This window comes from Octodon degus, unplaced genomic scaffold, assembly GCF_000260255.1.
Source record: "Octodon degus isolate 3935 unplaced genomic scaffold, OctDeg1.0 scaffold00196, whole genome shotgun sequence".
NCBI classification, from domain to species: Eukaryota; Metazoa; Chordata; class Mammalia; order Rodentia; family Octodontidae; genus Octodon; species Octodon degus.
In genome coordinates this window covers 1784302-1809305 of record NW_004524772.1, presented here as the reverse complement: position 1 = coordinate 1809305, position 25004 = coordinate 1784302, and positions in this window count along the sequence as shown.

The window sequence follows — 25004 nt, the reverse complement described above, 5'->3', positions numbered from 1 at the left end:
TTTCTCACATGGTTAATTCCAGAAGGTGAAGCTAGTGAATGAGGATGGGTCATTGCCTCAGAAATGCCCTTCCCTCTTTTTTTGACAAGCTGACTTACAGAAGTGGCTCCTTGGGCTTCATCCCACCTTTCATGATGAAGAAAGAGCGTTTCTGCATCACAGCACGGTGAGGGTACAAATGGCTGGGCTGAGGCTCACACTGAAGCAAACACATATGTTTCAATTATTTCAAGAAAGAAGAAATTTTAAAATTTTATAGCAAAGTAAAAATGGAAAAGATACTAAGCATTTAGAAATAGGGAAAAGATAAAAATGGATAAAAATTTTAACAGTGGCTAATGAACAATGGAAAAATTATGACGTGGATGTGAATTAAAAGTAGGAATTTTATTTATAATTTTAAGTTCTGTATTTAGGAAAAGTTCATGATCATTGGTTATGGCATTTTTAACAAACTCAAGAGGTAAACAACTACTCCAATATTTTTTTTATAAACAAGTATATTTTCCATATATAGCTTCTTTTTTTCAAAAACAATGACAGATAGCTCCTTTTAAATACCAGGTTATTGAGACAACCAAAATGATTATTCTGGAAATTATTAAAGCATTATTTGAGAACTTGAATATCAGTAAGTATAGAATATTTAATGTATTATTTTCTTTTGTATGTATTTTTAGCTTAAATTGTGAAGTGTTACATTTAAAGACTATAAAATATATAATCTAAATTTTTTCATCAATGATTATGATTTAAAAAAATACCCTGTGGTTCAGTCTTATTTCCTTTCCAGACATTAGAAAGTAATTTTAAATGCCATTCTTTATAATTAACTGTGTGTCTCACATAGCATTATAAAAATATACTTTTTCCTCGTGTTACAAGTGTGGTGTTCATCCAGTCTTTAATTCCTTTCTTTAGTCAGAATAAAAAACATATATAACTACATATAAAATTGTCTTCCTTGACATAATTAAATAATTCCTTTAGTTTTCATCATGGAATTTGTAGTTGTTTTAATTAACTACTTTAAAGAACATTCCCATTTTCTGTATGTTTCTGTTTGCGACATAGAGCTAATTTGAGTTAGCCACTCCAGTTATTTAAAGTAGGTACTAATGACCTCACTGGCTCAGGCTACCTGTGGGCATGTAAACGTGAAGCACGCAGGCCTGGCCATCTGTCCCGTGTGTGCTTTATGTTAATCTCAGTGGCAGCAAAGCTCTGGCAGGGATCCTACAGAACAATGCAGCTCTTACTGGAAATACTTCAACGCACTCCCTGTGATATGAGATAGATTGGGTGAACCGTGGTTCATAATGGAGTGATCAACCCTCAAGGGGTTCAGCTCCTGCTTTCTTAACTTGTCATAGGTCTTACCCTGTGTGTGTGTGTGTGTGTGTGTGTGTGTGTGTGTGTGTGTGTGTGTCTGAAAGAGAATACATTAGACTGGAAAACTGACAAAGAGCACAACCAGTCCTGAGGCTGGGAAGAACAGTGTCAAGGAGCCTGCCTCTGACAAATGCTTTCTTATGGATTTATAATGTAAAAGAAGACATCACAGTGACTGATGGAATGGGAAGAAGGGAGGAGAAGAAGAGAGAGGGAAAGGGAGAGTGAGGAGGAGAGAAAGAGGGAGAACTAGAGGAAGGAGGAGGAGAAGAGGAAAAAAAAGAAGTGAGGAGAGAGGAGGTAATGGGAGGAGAAGGGGGGGGGGAGAAAGCCAAACTCTCTTGTCCACATTGAGGACAAGGGAGCTGTTCCATCTCGAGCGTGGAACCCTGATGGCCTGGACACTCTTGAAAGTCGCACTTCTTCGTCGTGTCACGGTGGCAATTAAATGGCAAGGGGCAAAACCTTCAAGCCATAGCAATATACGAGAGCTTGATACCAGATAGTCAAAGGGCCAGAATACAAGTAATTGGAAGCAAAATGCCAACATTTAGGACACCTTAGTTTATTGCAGAGATAACGTAATAATGTTATGATAATCATGTTATGATGAGTAACATGTAAATAAGAGGATGGATCAGCGAATAGCTATGGTGTGCGCTACCTCCTGTACATTACTTCCCTTCCTCTGCTCCAGCAAAGCTAGAAGCACTGCTGCCGCTCCAGCCGCCCAGCAGGATCGCCGGCCACGACACCGGTGCTTCCGCCTCTCTCCGGAGCTAACAGACAGGCTTGAGTGACCATTGCTTCCCTGACTTTCTTACGGTCTTGTCCCACATGCTTGTCTGCCTGAACAACACGCCTCTGTTTCACTGTGCTTTAAAATTATAGAAACAGAAGCATATTGTAAGCACACAAGTGCTTCTTTGGCCCAATATAACATTTATGAGAGTCACACGTGTGACACTGTATTCTATTTATATTCCATTTGCTTTCATTGTTGTGACTTTGCCTCGCTGTTTGAAAATGCTTTCTGTTGCAGACAGGACTCTTATGAACACACTGCTGTGACCTTTCTTGTACATGTATCCAGTAGCACATGTGCATAACGTTATAAAGTTATAAAGAAGTGACGTGTTAGGGTGTCAGGTTATGTTCATACAGCTACATTAAGACGGATTCAGATTTGCTACTATATTTGTTAGGTTCCCCTACTGTCTAACACCTACATTTAAATTTAATCATTAATAAGTATATGTTAAAATAAACTAAAAATATTTCTTTAAAACCTAGGTATTTACTTGGTAATAGTTAATAAACACATTTCTTGGTATTTAAAATCAGTCAATGTGTAATACATGTTATACACATACATGCAACTAATAAATTTTATATGATAATTATCTACTATGTATTGAGGGTTTTAAAAATAATTGCTATCATAAATAATTAAAATGAAAACAGATTTTTCTCCACTTTCTCTGAATGGCTTGCTAATTGTGCCTTTTTTTTTGGTCATTTTGAGGTAGGGTTTCATTCTGCAGTTCAGAGTGGATTTGAACTCACTTTGTAGCGTGAGCTGGCCTTGAAATTGCAGTCATCCTTCCACCTCAGCCTCCCGAGTTCTGAGAACATAATCACGCACCATCATGACCACTTATACGTGTAAAACTGATGGGTGGACAATGAAACGCTTTAAAAGTGTTTAGAAAAATTCACACGTTTCACTCAATAATTTATAAACTATTTTCTCTTGAAGACAACCAATATTAGTACTAAATATAAATATTCTACACACAACGGTTTTATGTTAGAAAATTCGTATTTCTTCATTAAAAATATGACTGAATAATTTTTGCATTTTATTTGTCTCCTATAATAAATGTATTTTTATTTAAATTTGTTCTTATTCATGGCATCAGTTACCCTTGGGAAGATATCTGTCTTTTCTGAGATTTTTGTAAAATCCTTAATATAGCAAATATATAAATTTTAATCTGGTAAATATGTTGAAAATGTGCATTCTCATTTTTTCATTTACCTACAATATTAAAATTTGTGTGGGTACTTATTACCTAGTTTCAAAATTTAAGCTGTAAGGTCATTGTTTCCACTCAAGAGCTTTGTTTTTGAGATATGATTCCTAGATTGCCTGAACATTTTCCCATGTAGTTTTCTAACTCTTTTAAAATCTCTTATTTCTATGCTTCTATTTTCCAAAACATGTAGGGCATGGGTCTATATATTATCATATGTACTACTGTCAAAAATATCCTATCTGGAAATTATATTAATAATTATATATATCCTTATATACATATTTAAGTACTTCATGATTTATTTCTTCCATTATTTGTTTTAAACAGTGCCCAAACAGAAGTAACTAACCAGTAATTTTCACCATTGGTATGATAGGGTCTCTGAATTAGTTTGGTTTCTGAACTTGTTATTTGCCCATTGATTTATTCCTGAGTTGGAAATACGTATTAACACTTGGTTAGAGAAATTTCCTTATTTTTACTTTTTTCAACATTGCTTTTTTATTAGTCATTCTTCAAAATGAGTTTTAGAGTTGATTGTCAAAGTCCTAATTATTATTAAGTTTATTAATTTGGCAATACATTAAATTTGCAAACAAATATTTGAAAATTTACAATGTAGAGCGTTGTTTTTCCAACTGGAAACATTGCTAATATTTTTGATTCCTCAATTTTCATATATCTGATACTAAATAACTTACAGTCATCATCTAAATGTTGGAAAATGTACATGTTTTGAGGATATTCAGATTAAAAGTGAAGCTAACTAACCACTGCCTTTTATGTTTAAATTTAAATTAAAAACAAAAAAAATTAATGACCTAAAATTAAAGTTTCTAAACTCCCGAGTAAAGGAGTAAAGGAGTAAAGGAAAGGAGCAGGGGATGAATCTGAAGTGAGTTCACTTTATTTTCACCCATGTGATTTCTATCAAAATCCTACTATCAAGAAGGCTTTTAAAATAATCTTTAAAGTATTGTGTGACAAAAGCACGAGGAACACAACATCAAGAAATGCATTCACTTTACTACATCATAAATGAATAAATGATTGATCTAATTGCAAATACCATGTGAGAGAGTGGACACATAGGACTCACTGTAGTTTCATAAAGATTAAAGATTACAAAGTGCTAAAGAGACAAGACCAGCCAGTGCTGCATTTATCCAGCTGGTTTGCCTTCCTGTGCAATGCGGGAGCAGGGTGAGGAGTGGTGTAACAATCTGTTCAAGCAGGCAGAGAAGCAGCATGCTGCAGCAGAGGCAGAGACCAGGAAGAGCCCTGCCAAGATTCCAGGGTATGATGTTATTAAGCCACGACAGAGAACCACTATGTTAACACGTTGGAAGCAAGAAAAGCTGTGGGATAAGAAACATTTATCCAGGGTATTGATAAAATAGAAAAATGTATATTAAAAACAAAAAAAATAATGACCTAAAATTAAAGTTTCTAAACTCCCGAGTTCAAATCCATAAGTAATGAAAGATTGATGAGTTGGACTAACCAAAACGAAAATAAGCAAAGAAACCAGTAAATTTTAAAAAAAACAACTGAAATAAATGAAACTATATGTGAAATTGCTGACATAGAAAGATGATTTCAAGTATCTTTAGGATGTAGAATTTTTGCTATACTTCCTAAATTTCTTAGTAGGATATCAAAACTACATAAACAGTTTGATTTCTTATACAGCAGTTTTCAGCAAGACATATTTTCTTCTCTGCCTGGCAACCTAGTTTTCTTCTATTTCAGTTGTGAGTCCTGATATGATTATACTCTCTGCTTTTATCACTAATTATATTTATGCCCAGAGGCAAGAAACTTAACACTTTTACATTTTAATTTTCTTGTCAATGAAATATGAACTTAGTACTAAAACAGCAATACATTTTAAATTAGTTGATTCTTTATAAATATTCCATTTCTACAAAATAGCTAAATTTTAATTGCATCTTTTATAATATCTTCATCTTTGAGTCATTATAGGAGAGTTGCTTTTTTTCCCTTCCATATTTATTCAGTTACAACCAACAAGTTTATAGATTTTAGGTATATAACTTGATCATTTGAAGTACATGTATATTATAAATATATATATATAATAAAGGAAATTATATTCATCAGCACATATAATTTGAATCCATCCTTCACAAAAGTAGCTACCCTTTCTCCTTACCTTCCAATAACTTTTTCTCCTCCTTTTCTTTTGTTGTACTAAGAACATTTAAGATTTCGCCACTTAGCAGATTTGAAATGTACATTTTTAACTAATCATACTATTGTACACCAGGCCCCCACAACTCGCTCATCATGCACAAATTATCTTCTCAGTTTTCCTATGGGTCATGTTTCCATGAATTTACTATTTTAGGTGATCTGTGTGAGTGAAATCATGCAGAATTTCTTTCTTCATAGTATTTATTTCACTTAGCATGAATTTTTATTTTTTTAATTTTTTTTACATTTTTTTCCATAATTTTATTGAGAAACAAATAGCAATGAGACAGTTTTAAACCAAACTGGTAGAACAGTTTCAATATTTAACACATTGCATACATGCTTCCTAGTGGTTAATTGCTGTACAAGATGCGGACTTGATATCCTATTTACAAATACCATTAGAAAAAATCCCTCTATTCATTAAGAGAATGCAACTATATATCTATTTTAACCACTTTGAATACACAGATACAAAATGGACATTCATCTGTATCCCTTTTCTTTGTTAAGATCCATCATATAAATATTATAGGTGTGTAAACTCAGCAAAATATTCTAAAAGAGTTCAGTAGTCCATAATAGCATTGGGTCTTCCACTTGGCTGGCAATGTCAGAAACTGTTGACCTGAGTCCCCTACAGCTCAACATAACACCATGGCTTTACTTCTTATACATCGTTTTTATACTTTTTTGCTGGATGTTAAGACCAAGGTAAAGCAGGACCTATGCAACAAGAGTTGTAGCTTTTGGGTCTGATAAGGTCAGTGAAATCTCCTCAGGATTTATCGTGAGATCCTGTACCTCAGATTCTTTGTCAGTGTCAGCCATGTGGATGAGTCATGGCCAATGCTTGGCCAATGTGCTCTCTGAAAGCCTGAGAGAATATTTTCTCCCCATGTGACTCTCCTTAGGCACACTCTGCATCATTTATGACTTTCCTCTTTGGCCCCATAATCTCCTTGATCAGAAAATTTGGGACACTACTATGTTACATGATATTACAGTACAAGTTCTCATATGTCCTGAGTCTTAACTGATTTTGGAAGGCTAGGGCCAAAATGTTGGCTTTCCTTGAGACCCTCCTTTTTCTCTAATTTTGGTCTGCAAACTTAGGTTGTTAACCATCCAGAAGACAAACTTATTTTTATTACCATAAACCTAGGCTATTAAGCTTAACCTCACTATCTGTCTGAATATCAAACATCTTAGGCTTAACATGGAACAGGTATTTTTCATCAAGTATTGATATGTTAAACTTTAAGTCCCTAGAGAATACGATGAAAAAACATTTAAAAATTAGAATATATTTTAAAAAATAGGCATAAGGAATTATATACTTCTTATGTTTACACATAAGTCCAAAAATCTAACTATATACAGTCTTGAGGCAGGACAGTCCCACTGGCATCAAAATAGACCTGAGGATCAATGGAATAGATTAGAAGACACTGAAGCCCCTTTATCACAGTAGCCTTGTAGTATAATTTCAAATCAGGAATTGTAATGCCTTCTGCCTTGTCTTTATTACCCAAGATTGCCTTTGCTATTCTAGGTCTTGTCTGGTTCCAGATAAATTTTAGGAATGATTTCTCAACCTCTGTGAGGTATGCTGGTGGCAGTCTGATAGGGATTGCATTAAATCTGTATAACAATTTTGGGAGTATGGCCATGTTCACAGTGTTGGTTCTTCCTATCCAGGGGCATAGAATATCTTTCCATTTTCTGAAATCCTCTTTGATCTCTTGTTTAAGAGTACTGTAAGTTTCCTTGAAAAGATCTTTGTGTTCTTTAGTTAGATTAATTCCAAGGTATTTCATTTTCCTCGGTGCTTTTGTAAAAGTTATTTTTTTTCTATAATTTCCCTCTCAGTGTGTTTGTTGTCTGTGTGGAAGAAGGCTCTTGACTTTTGGATATTGACTTTATAACCTGCTATGCTACTGAATTTCTGTATTAATTCTAGTAGCTTCTTGGTGGAGTTTTTTGGGTCTTCCAAGTAAAGTATCGTGTCATCTGCAAATAAAGATAATTTAACTTCTTCTTTACCTGTTCTTATTCCTTTTATTTCTTTCTCTTGTCTAATGGCTGTAGCTAATGATTTCAGAACTATATTGAAGAGGAGTGGCTATAGAGGATATCCTTGTCTTGTACCAGATCTAAGAGTAAAATATTTCAGTTTTTCTCCATTTAGGATTATGCTGCACCTGGGTTGGCACCAGTAGGTCATGCCAGCACAGGGTAGCCAGAAGCTCTCCCACACACTTACCGGGCCTGGGCTAGGACTGGCTAACAGGAATTTTTAATAGGTGGGACTAGGGAAATGGTTCTTAGATCATGGGAGGGTCACACTGCGGAGAGATTTATGCAGATCTACCTCCTTTAGATAGCTTTCTTCAAAATGAGTTGTTATGAAGTGAGGCTACCTCACATCTTGGTTTCTCCTTTAAGGGCCATCGTTTTGTGTGTTTGTTTGTTTTGTTTTTCTCACCATGTTGTGCTGCTGCTGGTGACATTCCCACAAGAGACTATAGAGAATCAGCTCCCTGATCTTGGAATTTCGGTCTCTACACCTATATTAAAGGAGAAATGTCTTTTCTTTATAGTTTGTAGCATCAGGAATTCTGTAATAGCAACCCAAAGCAGACAGAGACACTTTTCTGAAAGGTGAGGTCATAGCTCTTTGTGGTTTTGTTCTGCCTTTTCCTGATGGTTAGTCAGTTTGAGTATGTTTTCATATAGTTTTGGCTATTTCTTGGAATTGTTATCTAGATTCTTTGCCAATTTTCTGGCCAGAAATCCAGAAACTATATATATATAGTTTTGTTTTGTTTTTGCTGACTCAGCCCACCCTGAGGGCAGGGCTGGTGTGGCATGTGGTGCTGGGGATTGAACTGTGGTCCCCTGCACCTATCTAATCTTGCCTAAGCAGGTGCTTTAGAGGCCCTCAAGTTCCTTATATATTTTGGATATTAACCTCTTACTAGAGATATGCTTTGACACTGTTTTCTCATGTTTTACAAGTGGCCTTTTCACCTTGCCCATTCTTTCCTTTGCTGTGCAGAAGTTTTTGGTGTGATGTAATCCTCTTTTGTCTTCCTGCTTTTTTATTGTTAATTTTATTGAGAAAAAAAATTGCAATGTGACAGCTTCAAAACAGGTTGGCAGGAGAGTTACAACAATTAATACATTACATATTGTTGTCTTTGTGGTAGTCATTCATAGCACAAGATGCAGACATGATATCCTGTCCAAACACTTTTAGTAAAGATCTTTCTTCTTAAGAGAGAGTGGCTATACATCTATCCTATTTTGTATATACAAATACAAAATTATCCTTCATTTATATCACCTTTTTTGTTCAATTTTGCCAGGGATACATATTCTATTGCCATCCAAATATTGTAGGTGCATGAATTCAGCACAATATTCCAATATAGTCCAGTACTCCACAATAGTAGTGGGTTATCCTCAGGACTGGAAATGTCCGAATCTGATGACTTGAGCCTTCCACGGCTCAGAATATTAACATGGCTTCACTTTTCATACCTTGTTTCTGCACTTTTCTGCTGGATGATTAAGACCAAGATAAAGCAAGACCTACATAACAAAGAATGTAATTTTCATATCTGACATGGTTAATCAAGTCCCCTCAGGACTTATCTTGAAACCCTGTACTGCACTTTCTAGATCCTTTGTCAGTGTCAGCCTTCCTGCTTTTGTAACCTATACTTTTGATGTCACATTCGCAAAAGCATTGTCCAAACCTATGTTCAGATGCTTTTACTACGTGTTTTTCCTTAGTGCTTTTGGTTTCAAACTTGGTGTTTATGTCTTTAACCCAGCTTGAGGACTTTTATACATGATGTAAGATGAGGGTCCAAATTTATTTTTCTGCATGAGTCTATTCCATTTTTCTCACCACTGTTTACTGACTAGACTCTTCTTTCCCTGTGTTATTGTTATTCTTGTAAAAAATTCATTTGACTATAAATTCATGCATTCAATTTTGGGTTTTCTATTTCATTATGTTTGTCAAACTGTTTGTATACCAATACCATACTGCTGTGATTACTGTTACATTATAAAATGTTGTAATCAATATGTACAGTACCTTCAGCTTTGTTCTTTTTGTTAAACATTGACTAATCTTTCTGAGTTTTAACTTTACTTCTAAAATAAGAGTGTTGGGCTAGTCAAAACACTGGAGCATAATTGTATATAACATAACTGAATATAATAATAAAAACTGAATATAACAATATATTCATATTGTTATTCATATTCAATATAACAATAAAAACTGTCCAAAATAAAAATGAAGAAAGAATTTACAGATCAGTCATAATAGTTCACTGTGTCAAAACCAAGAAACTTATATTTATATAATTAGAATTCTCAAAGTAGAAAGGAGTAGGCAATAACTATTTAAAACTTTAAAATTTCTGAATTTAGTTCAACTTATAATACCACATTTCCAAGAAAAATGAACCTTTTGCAAAGACATTTAAAGTGTAGGGTTCATCTAATATATTTTTTTTATAGTCCTGCATAACTATCATATTGAGAGCTCTTTATTGTTCATCCAGGAGCATAATAAAACTTCTCTTGCCTTTTGAATTATGCTCTTTGTTATTTCCTATATGCTACTTCTGGAGATACTAAAATATTTCAAGTTTGTATAACTAGAAAATCTTACTTTATTTTTCAAAGGTATGTTTGCTAAGTATAAAATTCAAAGAGGACAGATCTTTTCTTTCAGTCCTTTAATTAATCTAGTTTTTTACACACTTTAAAAGACTGTTTTTTAAAATAATTTTATTGAGAAAGAAATAGCAGTGAGATAGTTGCAAAGCAGGTTAGTAGACAGTTACAATAACTAATACATTGCATATTGTTTTCTTTGCAGTAGATATTCATAGTACAAGATGCAGACATGATGTCTTGTCTAAACACTATTAGTTCAAAATTTTCTTCTCATTGAACTAAGAGAAAGTAGCTGCATATCTATGCTATTTTGTATATACAGATATATACATTTCTTTTTCACTACAAAATTGTCCTTCATTTACATCTCCCTTTTTTGTTTCCTTTTGTCAGAGATGTGTATTCCATTGCCTTTCATAGATTGTAGAGGCATGAATTCAGCAAAGTAATCTAATATAATCCAATAGTCTATAATATTAGTGGGTTATGTCATATCAATTACTGTTGTATTCTCTCTCAAGTAAATGTTTGTTAAAAAAGGAAACAAAAAAAGTAATAAATCAAAGCAAGAGACAAGAAAAAATGTCATAGGATTCTCCTGCTACAATGTTGTATATGGTTAGATTTCTAAATTTCTGTGTAAAAATTTGCAACTGTTTATTTCTATTCCTTTACTATTTTTTATTTTTTTTCACATTCTGTACAGAATTAAAGTTTAGTATATCAATGATTGATGGAAAATACCTGATCCATGTTATGTTTAAGGAGTTTGATATTCAGACAGATACTGATGTTAAGCTCAACAGCCTATGTTCTAGGGTAATAATATCATTAAGCTTCTTTTCTGGAGGGTTAACAACTTAAGTTTGCAGACAAAAAAATTAGATAAATAGAAGGGCTACAAGGACAGCCAACATTGTGGCCCTAGCCCTTCAAGGTCAGTGAGGACTTAGGATGTAGGAGAACCTGTACTGTAACATCCTATAACTCGGTGGTCTCCCAAATTTTCTGATCAAGGGATCATAGAGGAAAGTGATTGATGATGTAGAGTGTGAGTAAGGAGAATCACTCGGAGAGAAAACATTCTCTCAGGCTTTCACAGAGAGCAAATTGGTCAAGCAATGACCATGACTCATCCAGATGGTTGACACTGACAAAAGATCTACAAACTGCTGTACAGGGTTTCAAGATAAGTGCTGAGGGGATTTGACTGACTTTGTCAGATACAAAAGTTACATTCTTTGTCATATAGATCTTGTTTTATCTTGGTCTTGACCATCCAGCAGAAAAGTATAAAAACAAGGTGTGAAAAGTAAAACCAGATTTATATGCTGAGCTGTAAGAAACTCAAGTCAACAACTTCTGACATTGCCAGTCATAGAAAACTCTTAATAAAGGAGGTCTTGAAAAATTTATGAAAGGATAGTTAAAATGTTGGTGGGTGGCCATTTATTTATTTATTTATTATTTTCAATTTCATTTCATTCATTTTGAGACAGGGTCTTGCTACTCAGTTCAGGCTTGTAATGATCCTCCTGTCTCAGCCTCCTAAGCACTGGAATTACAGGCATATGCACCAGAATGGGTTTGAGGGCATGTGGTACTGGTGATTGAATCTTGGTCCTTGTGTTTGCCAGGCAAATGCTGAGACAGTTCAGCTATCTCCGCAGCTCCAGTCAGTGGTCATTTAAAGGATTCTATAGAAACCTATGAAATGCAAGCTTTTCTAACTTGAATCCTATTTCCTTTAAAAATACAGTGATACCTCTGTAGTAAAATGGCTCCAAGCTTGAACTTTCCATTTCTCAAACATCAATATTAAAAGAAATTTGCTCCATGTTTAGGACTTTGCTCTATATTGCACCAAAACTCCAACTGAAAAAAACTCATATGAACACGAATGAGTCATGCATTGCATTTTGCCCCAACACAAAGGAGTGACTTTTCACCCGAAATACCACTCTTACCCAGACAGCATATAGTACTTGTATTAGTGCATGAAGCTATTTGTCATTGTGCTTTTTTTTCTCTACACTTTTTGTGTCAAATATAACAATGGCTCCAAAGAAAGCTAGTGATGCCTGACACCAACAGTACATCCAAGAGAAAAAATGAGAGCCACAATAGAATTAAAGAAGGCAGTCATCATTAAATTTGTTCAAGACCTGGGAAAATGAATTTTAAGTGTAATTTTTGGGCCTCTGAGCTAGTTATTTGGTTTTCCATTTGTATCTTATGGAAGAAACATGTTTAGTTCTTACGTTAAGTGTTTAAACATGAATTTGGCTCAAATTGAGTCTGATAACCACTGCATCAGTCTAAAGCCTACTCTTCTAGGTAAGAAAAACATCAGGCAAACTACATCTTGATTCTAAGAAGGTATTCTATGGTCTTTTTGATCAATCTTATCTCTAAAGGATGAGGGGTAGTAATATGATTAGGTAAATTATTTGGTGAATAAACAAACCCCAGGAATTTGAGCAGCAAATTTTGCCTTGATACTCTACTTTTCAAACCAATGAGTGAAAGGTGTATGATGAGTATCATATATGTTCTTTTACATCTGAGTGCTAGATACATGTGCAAAAATATGTCTTTTCCTGCTATGCAGATAACTGGTTCATGGACTTCAGGATTTTATTTTGCTCTATTTCCTTGGTCCTTATCCCACCCTGGTTCTTACAGTCATTACTGTCCACTTACTCCTTGGGATTCATCTGCCTTCTGTGAGTATGTGATCAAGTTTATATTCCTATCACAAGAAATAAAGAACCTGTAAAAGATGAATTATCTAAAATTTAATTATTAAAAAAGAGTGAAGTGGAGGTTCTGACTTTAGCTGAGGGGTATAACTATACTTATTTCATCCTGAGTGTAGTTTTCCCATCAAATACAGCTCTAAAAAACCCTGGACAGATTCTTGGAAAGTTAGTGGGCAGTAGTTAGAGATGAGCTAAACAAACAAACAAAAAAACCCCCAGCATTTAAAGTGCATCAATCAGACTTACTGATTGTCCCATGCTGCTCTGGAGTGCAAGGTGGTCCCAAAGCCAGAAGAGGGCACCAAGGTGCCGGGATGGGGTTGAAGGCCTCCAGCTCTATGTTGAGAGATGCCAAAGGGGGCTCCAAAAGCTCAGAGTGGAGAAATCCTTCCATTTCTATGTGTTAGTTTCTCTTTTGCACCCCAGCTCCTAGACAAACCCACATTAGTAAAAAAAAACAAAACAAAAAACAAACAACAACAAAAAACAGCAGCAAAGTGATGGCAGTGAAAGCCTGGAAGTGTCAAGAGTTCAAAGGTAGGAGGTCTCCGGTTACAGCGGCTGTGATCCTGAGGAAGTAGAAGGAGCATTTGGTGTGCTGTCTCTCTGTCACGTGGTCCATTGGCTCTGGACATGGGTGAAGTCAAGGCACTGTACAGAGAATGGGGCAAAGCCTAGTAGGCAGTTTTATGGGAATTAAGTGGGAATAAAATTGTAGACTTGAGACTCATTCTTGTAGTCAGTCCTACATTACCTGATTGAAAAGCACCTATAATCCACATTATCATATTTTAAAATTTTGAATGTATTTCACACTGGGATTGTTTATAAATTCTTTCTGGTTTCATGTTTTACATTTGGAAATGTTTGATATTACGTATGATTAATGTAGATTAAGGAGTAGAGAGAAAGGAAATAGTAAGGAATGACTCTTAAAATTTGGAATTTTGTGACAAGACAAAGATTTAAGAATGACCAGAGAACTTGGGAGGCTGAAGCAAGAGGATCATTGCAAATTTGAGATGAGCCTGAGCTGTATAGTGAGATCCTGTCTCAAAAAGACCAAAAAAAAAAAAAAAAAAAAAAAAAGAAGAAGAAGAAGAAGAAGAAGAATGATCAGAAGCCACGAAGGAGAGGAGCAGAACCTCCTCCTCACCTCCTCAGCATCTTGGGCCAGCCACTTCACTCTCCAGGCCAAGGGATTAAAACCACAGGTAAACCAGTTCATGTTAATTACTTTTCTATCAGTAAAAGTTTAAAGTTAATGACAAATCAGAAGTGTATCAAATAGCTATAACACACTCTTGTTTCTACCCTTGAAGCCTAGAACATCCACTTGCTCTGATCTTGTGGAATTTCAGTGTAGGGTGAGAGGCTCTGGGTCATCTTTCCTCAAAGAGTACATTACTCCCAAGACAACCTGAGCACACTCAGTTTCCCTCAAACAATTATGATTTCTACATTGATAAGTTTCACCTTTCAATGTCTGATCATTCTTTTGTGGACATTAACTCTTTTTGTGTTAATGACTTCAAAGTCTTGCTTTCTGGTTATTACTAGACTGCTCTCATCTCCTGGGGAGAACATTATCATAGAAATTCACTTAGGTCCAGGGCTTAACGGAACTATTTTGTTCTATTTTGTGCTGAAGGGAAAATAATAAAAAGTTGTTATACCTTTTTTGGGAGGGGGTGACAGAGTAAAGATGAAGGGCCATGTGCTTTCCAACTGGGGGATCTACAAATCATGTGGTGCAAGGACTCTTGGATGGAGCCTGTGGCAAAGGAACTTCCCCAAGTGAAGGCCAGAGATGTAAGATTTTGTTTTCCTTGAGACTTTTAAGAGATAAATCAAGAGTTTAGGTGAAAATACTAGATATGTGAAGGTAAGTAATTTGAATTTAAAGAAAATTCTCTTATATTTAAATGACTACAAGAGAACACTAACAGAATGTTTATGAAATTAGCCACCAATAAGCTATTCTAAGTCACTGAAGATTATTTCTGCAAGATTATAAGGTAAACTAAAATTAGTTTAGAGTCTATTTTCTTGCTAATGAGATAATTAAAATGTCAACCCAAAATGAATGTATTTGCATTATAGCCATGACCCATGCAGTTAAAAATGCCTCACAGGAAAATAAACTTGTTATTGTTATAATAAGGACATTTTTATTAGTTAAGACACATATTACGAGATGTGATTCAGGTGATGTAGTAATGTCACCTGCGTTCTCATAAATCAAAAAAGAAACCCTAATAGCAAAATTTTACAAACAGTTAAAAATTTTGAGCTTGAAGGTAAGTAGATAAAGGCATATTGTATTGCCTTAGCAATATTAGGCTGGTAATTACTCTCCACGCAAGTGAGCAAGTAGGAGCATTTGGCAGACCACAGGAGTTTAATGCTTATGAAATTACCTTTCCTTGAGTTCATTAGCACGTGTGTAGTGTTGGTGACCTCATTTTCACTCTCATTAAGTAGAAAGTGAGGCAACATTAGCTTACTGGAAACTAGTATCCAGAAGGGTTTTGTCTTCCTCACCAGTGGATTTACAGATATTATCCATTATATTTTTTTATTAATACATATAACACAGAAAAGGAGAAGTATGACAAGCTAAAGTTTTATTTCTGATACTGTAGACAAAATATAATCTTCATTTGTCAATCCTATGTTTGTTTGTTTTTTTAAAGAATACAAAATAGTAAAAAAAAAACAAGAAGTATTAGAAACAATACAAAATTTCTTTATTTTCTGCATTTTAGGCCAGGATCTACAGGGTCTGTAGGGTCTCACTACCTACATCAGACTTGTAGTGATTCTGTTTTCAGTCTCCCGAGAGCTGGGATTATAGGCACATGCTACCACGCCCAGTCTCAATCTCTGTCTCAGTGTGCCCCTGGGGCAGGGCCCGCATGGCACACCGGGGATCAAACACCAGCCACTGTGCTCTGCCTAAGCAGGCACTTCAGTCCACTGAGCCATCAGTCTGGCCCTCAAAATTTCTTTAAACACAGTAATAGCAATTCAACAATGGTTGCTGTATTGCATAATGTTATCATTAAATTAGTTGTTTAGGTTACCAGATATTAGCTTGCAAAATTGGTTTAAAAATAGAACAAAACAACAAAAAGAGAGTCATAAGAAATTAAAAACAATAAGAACAAAATAATTTTAAGTATTAACTGCTCCTTTCAATAGACCAGCAGAAATGATCAGTACAATTATCCAAACTATCCTGCATGTATGTTTCTACATAACCATGTACTTGGCATCACAAAAACTTGTGAAGTGAATTACTGAAAAACAAGTTGAATGTTGGTCAGTCAATATTACTACAGTTTTCTTTTTTGGTAGAAACCAAGGAACCTCTCTTGATTTTTTACTTTTACTTCATATATTACATAAATTTATCATCAATCTTATTTAGCTCTGTTTTAACTATCCTTCAACTGACCTTGACTATTTTTTTGGATTCCAGTCTCTCCTGTGGCCGGCAGAACCTCTATGATCTCAACTTCCAACTGTAAACTTAATTCCACTTCTCTCCAGCCTCCCTGCTTCTTTCTTTCCAAGCTCAGTGTCTTGCACTAGTTCTGCCTCGAATATTTCTTCCCAGACCTTTCCACCTACAATACTTCCTTTTATTCAGTGCAGTCTTTGGTTTCCAGAATACACCAGGCTGCCCCAAGAAGTCCTTGGGATCTGCTCTTTCTGTGCTTGGAACTCTGACCTGAGAATGCCAACAGCACCCTCTCCGAGGCCTGTGTGACCACTCTGTTTAACACTGTCAGCTTTTTCCAGTTCCATCATCCTGAATCTTGTGTCACCTTCTACCTTTCTCTATAAGGCCTCCTCCTTTTGGCACAGTATAGAACTTGATTATTTACACCCAGTAATTGTTTTTGATGTCTTGTATGAGGTATGAGGTGAGGATATTAACTGTATGGTAAAGAAAATGTTGTAAGAGCTGGCCAGATACCTCAGCGGACTAAAATGCCTGCTTAAGTAGGCGCAGGGACCAGAGTTTGATCCCCACCGCCACATCTTGTGCTGGCCTTGCTCCCAAGATCTGCTGAGATGGCTATTGATTTTATTTTTTATTTTATTTCATTTCATTTTGTATTTTAGGGGAAGATCTACAGGGTGTTCAGGGTCTCATTACTACACTGAACTGATAGTGATCCACCTGTTTAGAGCCTCCCAAGAGCTGGGATTACAGTTGTGCGACACCACACCCAGTCTCAATTGCTGTCTCAGCATGCCCTGGTGGCAGGGCTGGTACAGCAGGCCCAGGGATCAAATCCCTGGCCCCTGTGCCTGTTTACAGGCACTTTAATTCCCTGAACTATTTGGCCAGTCCTTGAGATGGCTATTTAGACTGGACATGGTGGCACATGCCTATAAACCCAGAGCTTGGGAGGCTGAAAACAGAAGGATCACTATGAGTATGAGTTGTATAGTGAGACCCTATAGACCCTGTACAAAAAAGAAAGGAAGGAAGGAAGGAAGAAAGAAAGGAAGGAAGAAAGAAAGGAAGGAAGGAAGAAAGGAAGGAAAGAAGGAAGGAAGGGAAGAAAGAAGGAAGGAAGGAAAGAAAGAAAGAAAAAACAAAAACTACATTCTAAAATATTTCAGGAGAGGGCTGGCCAAATAGCTCAGTGGATTAAAATGCTTGCTTAGGAAGATGCAGGGGCCCGGGTTCAGTCCTCAGGCCTGCCATGCTGCCTCTGCCCCTGGAACGTGCTGAAACAGCAATTGAGACTGGAGGGGGGGCCTGTAATCCCACCTCTTGGGAGGCTGTAAACAGGAGGATCACTATGAGTCCAATCTACAAGATTGTATACCCTGTAGACCCTGTCAATACAAGAAATATATATAAAATACAATAAAAAATAAAATAAAGTATTGCACAAGATGAGGAACTATAATTTACTCTTGGTATAGTCACCCATAAGTGGGAGAAATAGCTATTTTTGGCTTGACTATTAATTTACATCTTCTTCAGAAACTGAATTTCTAACCATTATTTGGGTGCATGATTAATCACAGAGGACCAATGAGGTTCATTTCCACACAGATATGGCTATGTCACTATGTGTCATACAAATCGGTATTGGCAAGCCAAAACAACATACTCAAGAGCATCTCGAGCCTCCAGGAGAACAGATCCACACTTACCCTTATTTCTTTTCCCGCTCACTGGCTGTGGAATGGATGTGACAGAAGATCCTGTGCAGCCAACACACGATCAGGAAGGAAGCATACCCAGAGACAGCAGATCTGCCCTGCCAATCTGAGGTGTACAACCCTGGCCTGCTTTCTGAGACAATAAATAAAGGTACTGACTTGTTCAAGTACTTAATTTTGGCCTTTGTGTTTGTGTGTGTGTGTAGCATTGTCACCTTTGCCATTATAACTAGGCTCTATGAGATAAACTTTTACCATATGTGTTCAAGTTTTCATATAGGCATCATAACCCAATCAGTTTCTGCTTGGTCTTTGAAGATGAGGAACTTGGAAAGTACTTCTAGATTGCTCCTTTCCATCCAATGCAACCACGGAGGAAAACAATAAAAGACTGAGCCACGCTCCTTTGCTCCTAACAATTGTATTTTTTAATTTTAGGAAGCCTTTGGTTCTTTCAGTTCTTGATGTTCTGAAATTTCATGAGGTTTTCAATTTATTGTCCTAGGGAACTAGGTAAGTTCTTTTAATTTGAAGACTTTTAATGTCCTTTAGTTCTGGAGAATTTTCCTTCTTTATTTCTTTAATACTCCTTTCTCCCTCTAATTCCTATTTCTTTTTAGAGTTTAAGATTCATATTTTGCTGGGTCCTCTGGATTGGTCCTTTATGTTTCCTACATGTTCTTTCTTTTTTGTTCTGTCACATTGTATTTTTTTTTATTTTAAAGGAAAGAAAAATAAACAATAAAAACAAAGGTATACAATTTCAAAACAAGATTATAACAATGATTAGCACATTGTGTACTATTATCTTCAAATTAGTTGCTCACATTGCAAGGTATAGGTATAAAAAATTGATCAAACAATGTCTTCCTTCACATTTTGGTTCATTTTTCTGTCAAACTTCTGGACTCTAAGGTAGCCAGCACAAGGCATGCTGAAAATTATAACACTGTATGTGAAACTTAATTTTCTTTCTGTATGAGAACTAAAAAATAACTATATGTGTTTCTGGCTTGTTTGGTGCATTTTAGGATCAGTCAATAAATCTAAATTAGTCACTACTTTCCATAGAATTATTACCTCTGATAGGTTAGGGTGACAAATGCTGCCATGGTGTGACAATTGTGTGACAGTTTATGTCAACTTAGTTCTGCAGTAGTACCCACATACTTAGTGAGATATTATGCTGAATGTTTCTTTGAGAATGTTTTTTGGGAAAGATTGACTTTTAAATCAGTGTAATTGGAATAAAGCACATTGTCCTCCGCATAATGCGTGAGCTTATTAAATAAGTTGAAAGTTTTAGTAGAATACAAGGCTGCATCTTCCTGAGCTAAGAGGAATTCTGCAGCAGATGGAATTTGGCCTTGAAATGCTCTTTCCTGGGCCTCAGGCTTCCAGCTTGCAGACCGGAAGGGCAGATTTTAGATTTGCCAGTCTCCGCAACCACATCAACCAATTACTTAAGATAAGTCTCTCTCAACACAGACACACAGACACACACACACACACACACACACACACACACACACACACACACACACACTATTGTTTTTGTTTCTCTAGAGAACTTTAATACATCCTTTGATGCTATAGCCTCATTAAGATGATGATCATGATCATAAAATTGGTAATAATAGTATATATTTAGGGGACATTAACTGTGTGCAGCATTGTTTTAATATTTTCACAGATTAATTCAGTTAGCATCTCCCCAGGTGAATGGTGTGATTATTTTCCCTCTGCAAATAAGGAGCCTACCAAGAACTTGTCCCAAAGTGCAGAGTCGTTAGAGAGGTCGAGGACCAGAGGTGTCAACTCCAATTAATGAATAAAATGCCAAATGACTGTCTGTCGTATCAATGTAACGACCATATATTTGAGTTTAGAGCTTCAGGTAAGTGAAGGTTTTCAAGACAAAAAAATGTATGTGTTTATCTTTGGAACCCCGTAGAAGTCCTTTGAACATTTTATTGGCATATGTTTTAAATAGTCCTCCTGCAAAGGAACTTCCTTTGTTTATTTCTAAATCCTGACTTTTGTCCTTCTCTTTAGGCTGCTGCTGACCTTTATCATTTCTTAAAGCTGTAAAAAAAAAATGAGAGCTATTCCATACTAACCCCAAATTTCTGATTTGGCAGAAGTGTGCCAGAGATAATTCCCTGATAAATAGTGAGCAAGAGCTAAATGTCAAGGGATTGTTTAATCGAGCCCTTTGTTAAAACTGTTCAGAAGGATGTAAACCTGAATTGGGAGTCAGGCAGGAGAAAGAAAGAGGATACAAAGTTAATATTAGTATTTCTTTTCTTCAAGAATATTTATTGCTGAGTTATTGTTGGAATATTGAGCATTAAACCATTGGATTAAGATATTTTAATCATCAGAATATATAAAGAGCCATGATAACATTGATATCACAAGCACAAATAGGTAATGTCCTGTACTATTTCTTAAGCTACTTTTCCACAGAAGATAATTTGAAAGAAACCATTATAGTTTTGATTTTTTAGCTACTTTAAGTTATGTAATATGAAAAAAAAATTTCTTGGATTCTTCTGTAAAGGAAAGGATTAAAGGTCGTATTTTACAATGAACATGGTTCTATATTTTTTATTGCTCTCTGTTCTATAAGTTATTCAAATTATGACACCTTCTGAAGACTGTTGGAAATGCACTGTAATTCTCCTTGGCTCTTTGAGAGAGGCTCACTGGCTTCTGATGAAACCACTTTCTATCCTTTGCTGAAAACAGAAAACTTATTACCAAGAAAAAGATTAAAGCTGATTCTATAATTGTTAGCTGAATACCCAGGAAATGCTCAACTCCCCAGTTTTCTTTGTTTCCACTTTGCAAAGAAAACAATAAGCAGTTATGATGTTCATCAGATAATTTTGTAGGAAAGATGAGAGGACCTTTCAGAAAAACAGCCTGAAAATAAAAGAAGAAAAGATAACTTACTAGAATTGTGCAGAAGCAGCAACATATTAGAACATTAGTGAAGGGAAAATGTACACTGTTAAGCTATTAATTTGGTTGCTTAAAATCCCAATTTTAAGCATTTTCAATTTGGCATAAGTGTAAGAAAATTCATTCAACAGAGATATGCAATTTGAAAGCCAAATTGGACCTTTTGAAAATCAGATCCAAATGTTTGTGTTTGTCTCTGTGTGTTTTGGGAGAACTTGTGAAGAATATTTTCGATCACATGGTCTCCATTTAAATGCTATCCACATGACTTCGGATCCTACAGGGACCCCTTAAGAAGAGAGAAGGAGGTTGGTGCAGGTGTCAGGGTGAGATCAAAGTACAACAGACCATCTTCAAAAATAGAACAGGAAAATAACAATGTGTAATCAAGCATTCTGGTCCTTTGGTATTGACACCTACTTCCCCAAAGCCTTTTGTGAATTTGTGATCTGCATCCACTAAACACAAATATACTGTGTATTAAATTTAGCCAATTATCTATTAGAACATTTAAATATTTTTTTAAAAAATCACTCTTATGGTAAGGGGAGTCACGATGACATCCATTTTCCTGTGATAACTTCTTCGTGAGAAGCATTACTTATAGAGGAAATTTATCTGTGTGGAAACACAGTTAGACTATGTGTTATTTCTGGAGTCCACACTCTCAGAGAGAAGCTGAGTTTCTGTTTTCAGATTAATGGGTGGATACTTTAAATTGTGTTAAGTTTAAAGAAAATGAAAGTTAGTTGAGACAATCTTGATCAAAATAGAGAAAGAAAGGACATAAATTTTCCTGGTTCTCAAGACTGGGCAGGAAAGGATTCAGTGGGTGAAGCAGGAGCAGGAAGATAGTTCTATGTTGGAGAGCAGCGCATATGCAATTCCTGTGCATCTAGGCAAGTTCCCAGGAGAAGGCAAGGGTGCTGGAGAAGAGAGAGCCTGCTGGGGAAAGGAGGCTGACACTGAAGCTTGTCAGCTGGCGAGGGCTTGATCTTAGAGCAGTATCCTGCAGGGCTTGTGAAGACTTGGGTCATTACTGAAAGAGCAATAGGAACAAAGAATTGGCCACAATTGGTGTGTGTAGGGGGAAAAGAAGTGTTAAGGGGTACAGTAAGATCAGATTTGTATCTTTTAGAAGTTTCCTTACTGTAGAGAGTAGTTTAAATAAAGTCTAAAATAAATCCTGGCAGCCCAGTTAGGATAAATCCAGGTGAAAGGAGAAGATAAATTGATTGGATTGGGGGCTATGTAGATGGCCTTAATGGAACCTAGAACTGATAAAGTGATTTACCAGAATTTGGTAATTTCCTTGGTGTTGTAGGTGACAGATTGGGAAGTGTGACTCTTTGATTTCTAGTTGGCAGTTTGAGTGGTGGATGGTGTTATTTTGGTGTTCATTTGTAAGGGTTGGTGTTGTGGGGCTAAGAGCATGGTATAGTCTAGGGCTTCTTTACCGTGGAAGCTCTGAGAACCACAGGCAATAAGGAGTGAAGGAGAGACATTAACCTAGGAGAGCAGAAATCCTGAAATGTTAAATCAATGAAAATATAAAAATGGATAAAATTAATCTGGAGAAAGACCTGGTATAGGAAGAGAAGGGGAAAAAACAGCCAAAATGGCAACATGTAGACACTGCATTAAGGACGAGAACTCAAACCAAAGGAGAGGTGGTTCCAAGCATTTAGGAAGAAAACTGGGCATGGTGATGCACTGCAGAGCCTGAGGAAAGAGGAGAGCCTGGAGTGCAACGTTAGACCGGGCTCCATAGTGAGTTCAAGCCTAGCCTGGATTACAGAGATCCTGTCCTCCCAAAACAAAACAACAGTAACAACAAAAACCAGACATTCAGGAAGAAAGCAGAGAATACAGTTCAAAGAGAAAGAAGAAAAGGTAAAAGAAGCTGTAAGTAGTTGGATTGATAAATGACTAAAGAATTGCTAATATCAAACTGTAAACACTCATAAATTTTGTGAATCACTAGAAATCTTAGAAAGAGTCCTGTCTTTTGATGGGTATATACTTTTTAATCACTCTTTCTTTTTTAAGAGGAGAAATCACTGGACCCTTTTATAGAGCAGTAGCCGGTACATGCATGATCAGGAGCCAGCACCCCTTTCCACTCCGGGGGCTCCTGCTCAACCAGGACTAGAACGGCCGATCTCGCAAGGAGCAGCAGAGGACCTGACTGCTGGCACCCCAGAGGCCCTCTTTAACCACTGTTAAGGTAATGTTTAAGAACTAGTATACTAGGTCACATGATAAGTGGACATTTAATTTATACAATTATGCAAGACCATTTTCCAGGTCATCTGTATCAACCATCCCATCAAAATACGTGAGAGTTCCAGGTGCACCATTTGCTCACCAATGCCTGACACAGTCAGCCTTTTTTAAAAAATATCTTGATGGTGGCAATATGACATATAATGGGCAGCATATATTTAAATTGTGCTGTTTGATACACTTAGGTGACCTTTGCAACCATCACCACCATCAAGATAGTACACGTATCCTTGACCCAAAGGTCTTTCTGTCATCCATCCCTTCAGCAACTCCCTTTCCCCACCAGTACTGAGAACCAATGATCTGCTTCCTCCTCTGTTCAAGTTCAATACTTGTTAGGCATTCTGTTTGCTGTTTATAGAAAATGTAAATGGCACTGTACCACATATCCTAGTAACAGAAATTTCTATATATCCATTTGGAGAGTGAAAACATTCAAATTTTATAACCTTTAAATTTTATTTCAAGTTCTTTAAATACATGGTCAAGTTCATTGCTAAAAGTTTAATTAATTTACAGTCATAGTTTTGAGTGGTAAACTACATATAAACTACATACACTTTAGTTAAAGTACCCAGCAGTTAAAAAAAAAAAACCCAGCAACTTTGTTCAATGGTTAGCAAGAATACTATTCTTGGTGAAACATTTTCTTTCTTTTTTATATTTTTATATTATATTTTAGACAAAAGGCTCAAATAAACTTACTTAATTTGTGTTTCAATTTCAGAAATATTTTGAGTACATGTGCATTCTAAATACACATGTTGGGCTGGGGAGAGAGCTTAGTGGAATAAGTGCTTGCCTGGCAAGGGCAAGGTCCTGAGTTTGATTCCTAGCACCACCAAAAAGCAAACAAATAAACAAAATAAAACCAGTGTGTTCTCTAGCTAATTGCTTCCATTTACTGACAAAAGACTCAAAATACACATGTATTTATTTGTGTGTGAGACATTGTTTACAGTGTCTTTATGGGTGATTTTTCTACCTATAGGTAGAAAAATCTATATCTTTACCTCTAGTATATACTTTTATGGTTAAGTTTTTAATTCAAATACAAATGCAATAAGACATGCCAGCATAGTAGTAATTTGCATTCAGTTTCTTAGCTTATTTTAATTCAAATTTTAACATTAACCTAACCCTACTTTTCATATCAGAATATGAAAGGCTTTTTGTTTCCTGCTTTTGCAGGGTGAGTGTAGACATTCGGCTTCTTTGATAGAGATAGGTGAATATACAGCAAGGAAAAATTGTAAAAAAGGGGGGCAGGAACAATCAATTCAAGAATAGTGGATCACAAAATTGCTTGAGAAACTGGCCATCAGAGTCTCCTGTTAGCCTTTAGGCTTTCTTTTTATTTTGCGCTACCAAAATATTTCATGTAAACTAACAAAAATCTTTTGTTTATAAAAGGCTCTCAACTTCTTTCTTTCTTTCTTTCTTT